At 37.8% G+C, this 9,313-nt stretch overlaps 1 non-coding gene across 1 annotated transcript; it reads left to right on the top strand.

The window, feature by feature from the left end:
• The first annotated feature begins 2,773 nt into the window (after window positions 1–2,773).
• LOC148547566 (small nucleolar RNA R71) lies at window positions 2,774–2,881 on the top strand. Its single transcript, XR_015897328.1, has one exon. It is a non-coding gene; the product is annotated as a small nucleolar RNA R71 (small nucleolar RNA).
• Window positions 2,882–9,313: the final 6,432 nt, after the last annotated feature.

Raw genomic sequence — 9,313 nt, 5'->3', positions numbered from 1 at the left:
TCGGATACTCATTCTTTTTGAGTTTGAAAGGGACATCGGGGATCACTTTTTTCTTGGCCACAACTTCATAGAAGTGGTCTTGATGCACCCTTGAGAGGAATCTCTCCATCTCCCATGACTCGGAGGTGGAAGCTTTTGCCTTCCCTTTCCTCTTTCTAGAGGTTTCTCCGGCCTTTGGTGCCATAAATGGTTATGGAAAAACAAAAAGCTTTAGCTTTTACCACACCAAACTTAGAAGGTTGCTCATCCTCGAGCAAAAGAAGAAAGAAGAGAGTAGAAGAAGAAGAAATAGAGGAGATGGAGTGGGCTTTGTGTTTCGGCCAAGGGGGAGAAGTGGTGTTTAGGTTGTGTGAAAATGAAGGAGTGAAGATGGGTTTATATAAGAGTGAGAGGGTTGTGTTTGGTTCGGCCATTATGGGTGGGTTTGGAAGGAAAAGTGGTTTGAATTTGGATGGTGAGGTAGGTGGGGTTTTATGAAGGATGGATGTGAGTGGTGAAGAGAATGGTGGGATTTGATAGGTGAGGGGTTTTTGGGGAAGAGGTATTGAGGTGATTGGTGAATGGGTGAAGAAGAGAGAGAGTGGTGGGGTAGGTGGGGATCCTGTGGGGTCCACAGATCCTGAGGTGTCAAGGATATCTCATCCCTGCACCAAGTGGCGTGCAAAACGCCCCTTTTTGCCAATCCTGGCATTAAACGCCAGGCTGCTGCCCATTTCTGGCATTTAACGCCAGCTTCTTGCCTATTCCTGGCGTTAAACGCCAGTCTGGTGCCCTTTTCTGGCGTTAAACGCCCAGAATGGTGCCAGACTGGGCGTTTAACGCCCATTCTACTACCTTTACTGGCGTTTAAATGCCAGTAACTGTCTCCTCCAGGATGTTCTATTCTTCATTCTGTTTTTCACTTTGTTTTTGCTTTTTCAATTATTTTTGTGACTTCACATGATCATCAACCTACAGAAAACATAAAATAACAAAAGAAAAATAGAAATTTAATATAGATAAGTAAAAATTGGGTTGCCTCCCAACAAGCGCTTCTTTAATGTTAATAGCTTGACAGTGGGCTCTCATGGAGCCTCACAGATGTTCAGAGCATTGTTGGAACCTCCCAACACCAAACTTAGAGTTTGAATGTGGGGGTTCAACACCAAACTTAGAGTTTGGTTGTGGCCTCCCAACACCAAACTTAGAGTTTGACTGTGGGGGCTCTGTTTGACTCTGTATTGAGAGAAGCTCTTCATGCTTCCTCTACATGGTTACAGAGGGATATCCTTGAGCTTTAAACACAAGGGAGTCTTCATTCACTTGAATGATCAATTCTCCTCTGTCAACATCAATCACAGTTTTTTGCTGTGGCTAGGAAGGGTCTGCCAAGGATGATAGATTCATCCATACACTTCCTAGTCTCTAGGATTATGAAGTCAGCAGGGATGTACTGGCCTTCAACCTTTACCAAGACATCCCCTACAAGTCCATAAGCCTGTTTCTTTGAATTGTCTGTCATCTCTAGTGAGATTCTTGCAGCTTGTACCTCAATGATCCCTAGCTTCTCCATTACAGAGAGAGGCATAAGGTTTATGCTTGACCCTAGGTCACACAGAGCCTTCTCAAAGGTCATGGTGCCTATGGTACAAGGGATTGAGAACTTTCCAGGGTCCTGTCTCTTTTGAGGTAATCTCTGCCTAGTCAAGTCATTTAGTTCTTTGATGAGCAATGGAGGTTCATTCTCCTAAGTCTCATTACCAAATAACTTGGCATTTAGCTTCATGATTGCTCCAAGATACTTAGCAACTTGCTCTTCAGTGACATTTTCATCCTCTTTAGAGGAAGAATACTCATCAGAGCTTATGAAAGGCAAAAGTAAATTCAATGAAATCTCTATGGTCTCAGAATGAGCCTCAGATTCCCATGGTTCCTAATTAGGGAACTCCTTGGAGGTCAGTGGATGTCCATTGAGGTCTTCCTCAGTGGAGATCACTGCCTCTTCCTCCTCTCCAGGTTCGGCCATGTGAGACGTGTTTATGGCCTTGCACTCTCTCTTTGGATTCTCTTCTATATTGCTTGGGAGAGTACTAGGAGGGAGTTCAGTAATTTTCTTACTCAGCTGACCCACTTATGCCTCCAAATTTCTAATGGAGGACCTTGTTTCAATCATAAAACTTTGAGTGGTTTTAATTAGATCAGAGACAATGGTTGCTAAGTCAGAGTGGCTTTGCTTAGAATTCTCTATTTGTTGCTGAGAAGATGATGGAAAAGGCTTGCTATTGCTAAACCTGTTTTTTCCACCATTATTGTTGTTGAAACTTTGTTGAGGTCTCTGTTGATCCTTCCATGAGAGATTTGGATGATTTCTCCAGGAAGGATTATAGGTGTTTCCATAGGGTTCTCCCATTTAATTCACCTCTTCCATTGCTGGGTTCTCAGGATCATAAGCTTCTTCTTCAGAGGAAGCTTCCTTAGTACTGCCTGTTACTGCTTGCATTTCAGATAGATTCTGAGAAATCATATTGACTTGTTGGGTCAATATTTTATTCTGAGCCAATATGGCATTCAGAGTATCAATCTCAAGAACTCCTTTCTTCTGAGTTGTCCCATTATTCACAGGATTCCTTTCAGAAGTGTACATGAATTGGTTATTTGCAACCATTTCAATGAGTTCCTGAGCTTCTGCAGGCATCTTCTTCAGATGAAGAGATCCTCCAGTAGAGCTATCCAATGACATCTTGGATAGTTCAGACAGACCATCATAGAAAATACCTATGATGCTCCATTCAGAAAGCATGTCAGAAGGACATCTTCTGATCAATTGCTTGTATCTTTCCCAAGCTTCATAGAGGGATTCACCTTCCTTCTGTCTGAAGGTTTGGACTTCCACTCTAAGCTTGCTCAATTTTTGAGGTGGAAAGAACTTTGCCAAGAAGGCATTGACTAGCTTTTCCCAAGAGTTCAGGCTTTCCTTAGGTTGTGAATCCAACCATGTTCTAGCTTTGTCTCTTACAGCAAAAGGAAAGAGCATAAGTCTGTAGACTTCAGGGTCAACCCCATTGGTCTTGACAGTGTCACAGATTTGTAAGAACTCGGCTAAGAACTAATGAGGATCTTCCAATGGAAGTCCATGAAACTTGCAATTCTGTTGCATTAGAGAAACTAATTGAGGCTTAAGCTCGAAGTTGTTTGCTCCAATGGCAGGGATAGAGATGCTTCTCCCATAGAAATCAGGAGTAGGTGCAGTAAAGTCACCAAGCACCTTCCTTGCATTGTTGGCATTGTTGTTGTTTTCGGCTACCATGGTTTCTTCTTCTTTGAAGAGCTCTGTTAGGCCCTCTAAAGAGAGTTGTGTTTTGGTTTCTCTTAGCTTTCTCTTCAAGGTCCTTTCAGGTTCAGGATCAGCTTCAACAAGAATGCTTTTATCTTTGCTCCTGCTCATATGAAAGAGAAGAGAACAAGAAAGTATGGAATCCTCTATGTCACAGTATAGAGATTCCTTGAAGTGTCAGAAGAAAAGAAGAATAGAAGGAGGAGGTGGAGAAGAGGGAATTCGAACTTATCAAGAAGGACAGAGTTTGAATTGCACCTTGATGAGGAGTCTTAGTCCCTTAAATAGAAGGATGTGAGAAGAGGAGAAGAAATTTTCGAAATTAAAGTAAGAGATTTTAAAAATTTGGTAATTGGTTTTCGAAAACTAAGATTGAGAAAGAAATCAAGTGATTTTTGAAAAAGATTTTGAAATCAGAAATTAAAAAGATATGATTGAAAATTAATTTTGAAAAAGGGTGTGATTGAAAAGATATGATTGAGAAGATATGATTGAAAATCAAATTAAAAAGAGAAAGTTTTAAAACTAAAGTTGATTACTTGACTAACAAGAAATTAAAAGATATGATTCTAAAATTTAAAATTTGATCCTTTCTTAATAGGCAAGTAACAACTTGAAAATTTTTGAAGTAAATCTTGAATTGAAGCAAGGATTTTTGAAAATAGTAAAAATAAATATAAAATAGAAAGAAATTGATTTTGAAAGATATATGATTGAAAAGATATGATTTGAAAAAGATTTGATTTTGAAAAATTATGAAAACTTGAAAAAAATGTGAATTAAAAACAAAATCTTCCCTCTAGTGTCATTTTGAGCCCTCAAATAAATAAGAACGAGGCCCGTCCCAGAAATGGGGCAGGGAAGGAGAAGTGGGCATGTGGGTCTCCCATCCTACCTCCCCGCCCTTTGAAGTAGAGAGGGAGAAATGGATAGAGGCAATCTATTTATTGAATATGAATATGAAAGGGATCCCAATAGCAATAGGAAAGAGAGAGAAGACCATGTCGAAAGGCTTAATATACATGCATAGATAGTGGTCTAATGACAAGGGCCGACGACGGAAGCTCGGGGCGGAGCCGTATGATGCGGAAGTCTCACGTACGGCAAATCTCTACCTTTTTGGGCGTTAAACGCCCAGCCAGGTACCCTGGCTGGCGTTTAAACGCCAGTTTTCCTTCTTCACTGGGCGTTTTGAACGCCCAGCTTTTTTTGTTTGATTCCTCTGCTGAATGTTCTGAATCTTCAATTCTCTGTATTATTGACTTGAAAAGACATAGTTTTAAAAAAATATTTTTGAATTTTTTATGATGGGAATCAATAAAAATGCGACTAAGATCAAATAAACAATGCATGTAAGACATCAAACTTAAAAGTTTGTATACTAAGGACTATAACAATGTAAAAATGCATGTAAGAAACAACAAAACATACAAAACAAGAGAATTTGAAGATCAGAGCAATGAAATCATCAAGAACAACTTGAAGATCAATGAAGAACAATATGTATAAATTTTCAAAAATTAGAAGGATAAAGACATGCAATTGACACCAAACTTAAAATTAGACAATAGATTCAAACAAGAAATATAAAATATTTTTGGTTTTATGATTTTAAAATTTTTTTGTATTTTTTTCGAAAATTATATAGAAAAGAAAATAAAGAGAATCAAAACTTTTAATAAGAATTCTAGGAATCATGCAATGTTAGTCTAAAGCTTCAGTCTAAAAAGGATTAGACATGTTTGGCCAAGCTTTAGCAGGACATTACATTCAATAGCTAAATTGATGAGAATCAATCAGCTTTTGTGATGGTGGGAACATCACCTTGAAACTCTAGAATTCATTCTTAAAAATTCTGAAGAAAAGATACCTAATCTAAGCAACAAGATGAACCGTCAGTTGTCCAAACTCGAACAATCCCTGGCAACGGCGCCAAAAATTTGGTGCACGAAATTGTGATCATCAACAATGGCGCCAAAGACTTGGAGCTCTCAAATGTGAATCACACTTTGTCACAATTCCGCACAACTAACTAGCAAGTGCACTGGGTCGTCCAAGTAATAAACCTTACGTGAGTAAGGGTCGATCCCACGGAGATTGTCGGCTTGAAGCAAGCTATGGTCATCTTGTAAATCTCAATCAGGCAGATTCAAATGGTTATGGAGTTTAAGGTGATGAAAATAAACATAAAATAAAGATAGAGATACTTATGTAATTCATTGGTGGATTTCAGATAAGCGTATGAAGATCCTTTGTTCCCCTTGAACCTCTGCTTTCCTATTGCCTTCTTCCAATCATTCATACTCCTTTCCATGGCAAGCTTTATGTTGGGCATCACCGTTGTCAATGGATACATCCCGTCCTCTCAGTGAAAATGGTCCTGATGCTCTGTCACAACATCGGCTAATCAGCTGTTGGTTCTCGATCATGTCGGAATAGGATCCATTGATCCTTTTGCGTCTGTCACATGCTCCACAATCGCGAGTTTGAAGCTCGTCACAGTCATCCCTTCCTAGATCCTACTCAAAATACCACAGACAAGGTTTAGACGTTCCGGATCTCAGGAATGGCCGCCAATAATTCTAGCCTATACCACGAAGGTTCCAATCTTAGATTAGAAACCCAAGAGATACGCATTCAAGCCATTGCTAGTAGAACAGAGGTGGTTGTCAAGCACATGTTCATAGGTGAGAATGATGATGAGTGTCACGAATCATCACATTCATCAATTTGAAGAACGAATGAATATCTTGGAGAAGAAATAGACTTGAGTTGAATAGAAAAACAATAGTACTTTGTATTAATTCATGAAGAACAACAGAGCTCCACACCTTAATCTATGGTGTGTAGAAACTCCACCGTTGAAAATACATAAGAACAAGGTCTAGGCATGACCGAATGGCCAACCTTCAAACGTTTCTAAGATCGCATAAGACTTCTCAAAAGATCAAAAGTATAAGGTCCTATTTATAGAGAACTAGTAGCCTAGGGTTTACAGAAATCAGTAATTAATGCAGAAATCTTCTTTCGGGCCCACTTGGTGTGTGCTTGGGCTGAGCATTGAAGTATTTTCATGTAGAGACTTTTCTTGGAGTTAAACGCCAGCTTTTGTGCCAGTTTGGGCGTTTAACTCCATCTTTTGTGCCAGTTTTGGAGTTAAACGCCAGAATTCTTGAGCTGACATGAAACACCTGTTTGGGCCATCAAATCTTGGGCAAAGTATAAACTATTATATATTTCTGGAAAGCCCAGAATGTCTACTTTCCAACGCAATTGAGAACGCACCAATTGGGCTTCTATAGCTCCAGAAAATTCACTTTGAGTGCAGGGAGGTCAGAATCCAACAGCATCTGCAGTCCTTTTTCAGCCTCTGAATCAGATTTTTGCTCAGGTCCCTCAATTTCAGCAAGAAAATACCTGAAATTACAGAAAAATACACAAACTCATAGTAAAGTCTAGAAGAGTGATTTTTATTTAAAAACTAATAAAAATATAATAAAAACTAACTAAAATATACTAAAAACATACTAAAAACAATGCCAAAAAGCATATAAATTATCCGCTCATCAGTATTACTTGGACGACCCAGTGCACTTGTTGGTTAGTTGTGCGGAATTGTGACAAAGTGTGATTCACGTTTGAGAGCTCCAAGTCTTTGGCACCATTGTCGATGATCACAATTTCGTGCACCAAGTTTTTGGCGCCATTGCCGGGGATTGTTCGAGTTTGGACAACTGACGGTTCATCTTGTTGCTTAGATTAGGTAATTTTACTTTTTATTTTCGAAATTTTTTTATAAATTTTTTTTTTTATTTTGTTCCTCAGAGTTTTTAAGAATGAATTCTAGAGTTTCATGATGATCTGTTGAAGTCTGGCTGGCTGTGAAGCCATGTCTAATCTTATTGGACCGAGGTTTCAACTTATCATCACAAGAGCTTGTTGATTTCTATCAATTTTGCTGTTGTTAGCAATGATCTGCTAAAGCTTGGCTGGCCATTGGCCATGTCTAGTGTTTTGGACCGGAGCTTCCATTGAAAGCTTGGCTGGCTAGTAAGCCATGTCTAATTCCTGGACCGGAGTCTTAGACTAGCATTGCAATGATTCTTGGAACTCTTATTAAAAATTTTGAATCCCATTATTTTCTTTTCCACTCAATTTTCGAAAAATCACAAAAAAAAATTATAAAACCATAAAAATAAAAAATATTTTATGTTTCTTGTTTGAGTCTAATATCAATTTTTTAAGTTTGGTGTCAATTGCATGTCTTTATTCTTCTTGCATTTTTTTGAATATATGCATTATGTTCTTCATTGATCTTCAAGTTGTTCTTGATGATTTCAGTGCTCTGATCTTTAGTTTCTCTTATTCTGTGTCTTTTGTTGTTTCTTACATGCATTTTCAAATTGTTAAAGTCCTTAGTATACAAACTTCTAAGTTTGGTGTCTTGCATGCATTGTTTATTTGATCTTAGTTGCATTTCTATTGTTTCTCATCATTAAAAATTCAAAAAAAAAATTCAAAAATTTTTTCAAAATTGTGTCTTTTCAAGTCAATAACACAGAGAATTGAAGATTCAGAACATTCAGCAGAGGAATTACACAGAAAAAGCTGGGCATTCAAAACGCCCATTGATGAAGGAAAATTGGCATTTAAACGCCAGCCAGGGTACCCTGGCTGGGCGTTAAACGCCCAAAAAGGTAGGATTTTGGGCGCTAAACGCCAGAATGGATGCCATTCTGGGCGTTTAACGCCAGGATGACACTAGAGGGAAGATTTTGTTTTTAATTCAAATCTTTTCCAAATTTTCATAATTTTTCAAAATCAAATCTTTTTCAAATCATATCTTTTCAATCATATCTTTTCAAAATCAATTTCTTTTCAATTTTTTATTTATTACTATTTTCGAAAATCCTTGCTACAATGAATAATTCAATTCAAAATTTTCTAGTTGTTACTTGCCTATTAAGAAAGGATCAAAAGTTTTAATTCTAGAATCATATCTTCTAATTTCTTGTTAGTCAAGTAATCAACTTTAATTTTAAAACTTTCTCTTTTTAATTTGATTTTCAATCATATCTTCTCAATCATATCTTTTCAATCACATCTTTTTCAAAATTAAGTTTCAATCATATCTTTTTGATTTCTAATTTCAAAATCTTTTTCAAAAATCACTTAATTTCTTTCCCAATCTTAATTTTCGAAAATCCTTTACCAAATTTTCAAATTTTCTTTTAATTATTTCAAAAACTTTCACTTTAATTTCGAAAATTCTTCCCCTCTTCTCACATCCTTCTATTTAAGGGACTAACACTCCTCCTCAAGGTGCAATTCGAACTCTATCCTTCTTGATAAGTTCGAATTCTCTTATATCTACCTTCTCCTTCTATTCTTCTTTTCCTCTAACACCTCAAGGAATCTCTATACTGTGACATAGAGGATTCCATACTTTCTTCTTCTCTCTTTCATATGAGCAGGAGTAAGGACAAAGACATTCTGGTTGAGGCTGATCCTGAACCCGAAAGGACCTTGAAGAGAAAGCTGAGAGAAGCTAAAGTACAACTCTCTGTAGAGGACCTAACAGAGCTTTTCAAACAAGAAGAAGCCATGGCAGCCGAAAACACCAACAATGCAAGGAAGGTGCTTAGTGACTTTACTGCACCTACTCCTGACTTCTATGGGAGAAGCATCTCTATCCCTGCCATTGGAGCAAACAATTTTGAGCTTAAGCCTCAATTAGTTTCTCTAATGCAACAGAATTGCAAGTTTCATGGACTTCCATTGGAAGATCCTCATCAATTCTTAGCTGAATTCTTGCAAATCTATGACACTGTCAAGACTAATGGGGTTGATCCCGAGGTCTACAAGCTTATGATTTTTCCCTTTGCTATAAGAGATAGAGCTAGGACATGGTTGGACTCACAACCTAAAGAAAGCCTGAACTCTTGGGAAAAGCTAGTTAATGACTTCTTGGCAAAGTTCTTTCCACCTCAAAAATTGAGC

Source organism: Arachis ipaensis, chromosome B8 (assembly GCF_059453495.1).
Source record: "Arachis ipaensis isolate K30076 ecotype BB chromosome B8, ASM5945349v1, whole genome shotgun sequence".
Lineage (NCBI taxonomy): Eukaryota > Viridiplantae > Streptophyta > Magnoliopsida > Fabales > Fabaceae > Arachis > Arachis ipaensis.
The sequence above is the reverse complement of the archived record's forward strand: the minus strand, read 5'-3'. Positions and strand labels throughout refer to the sequence as shown.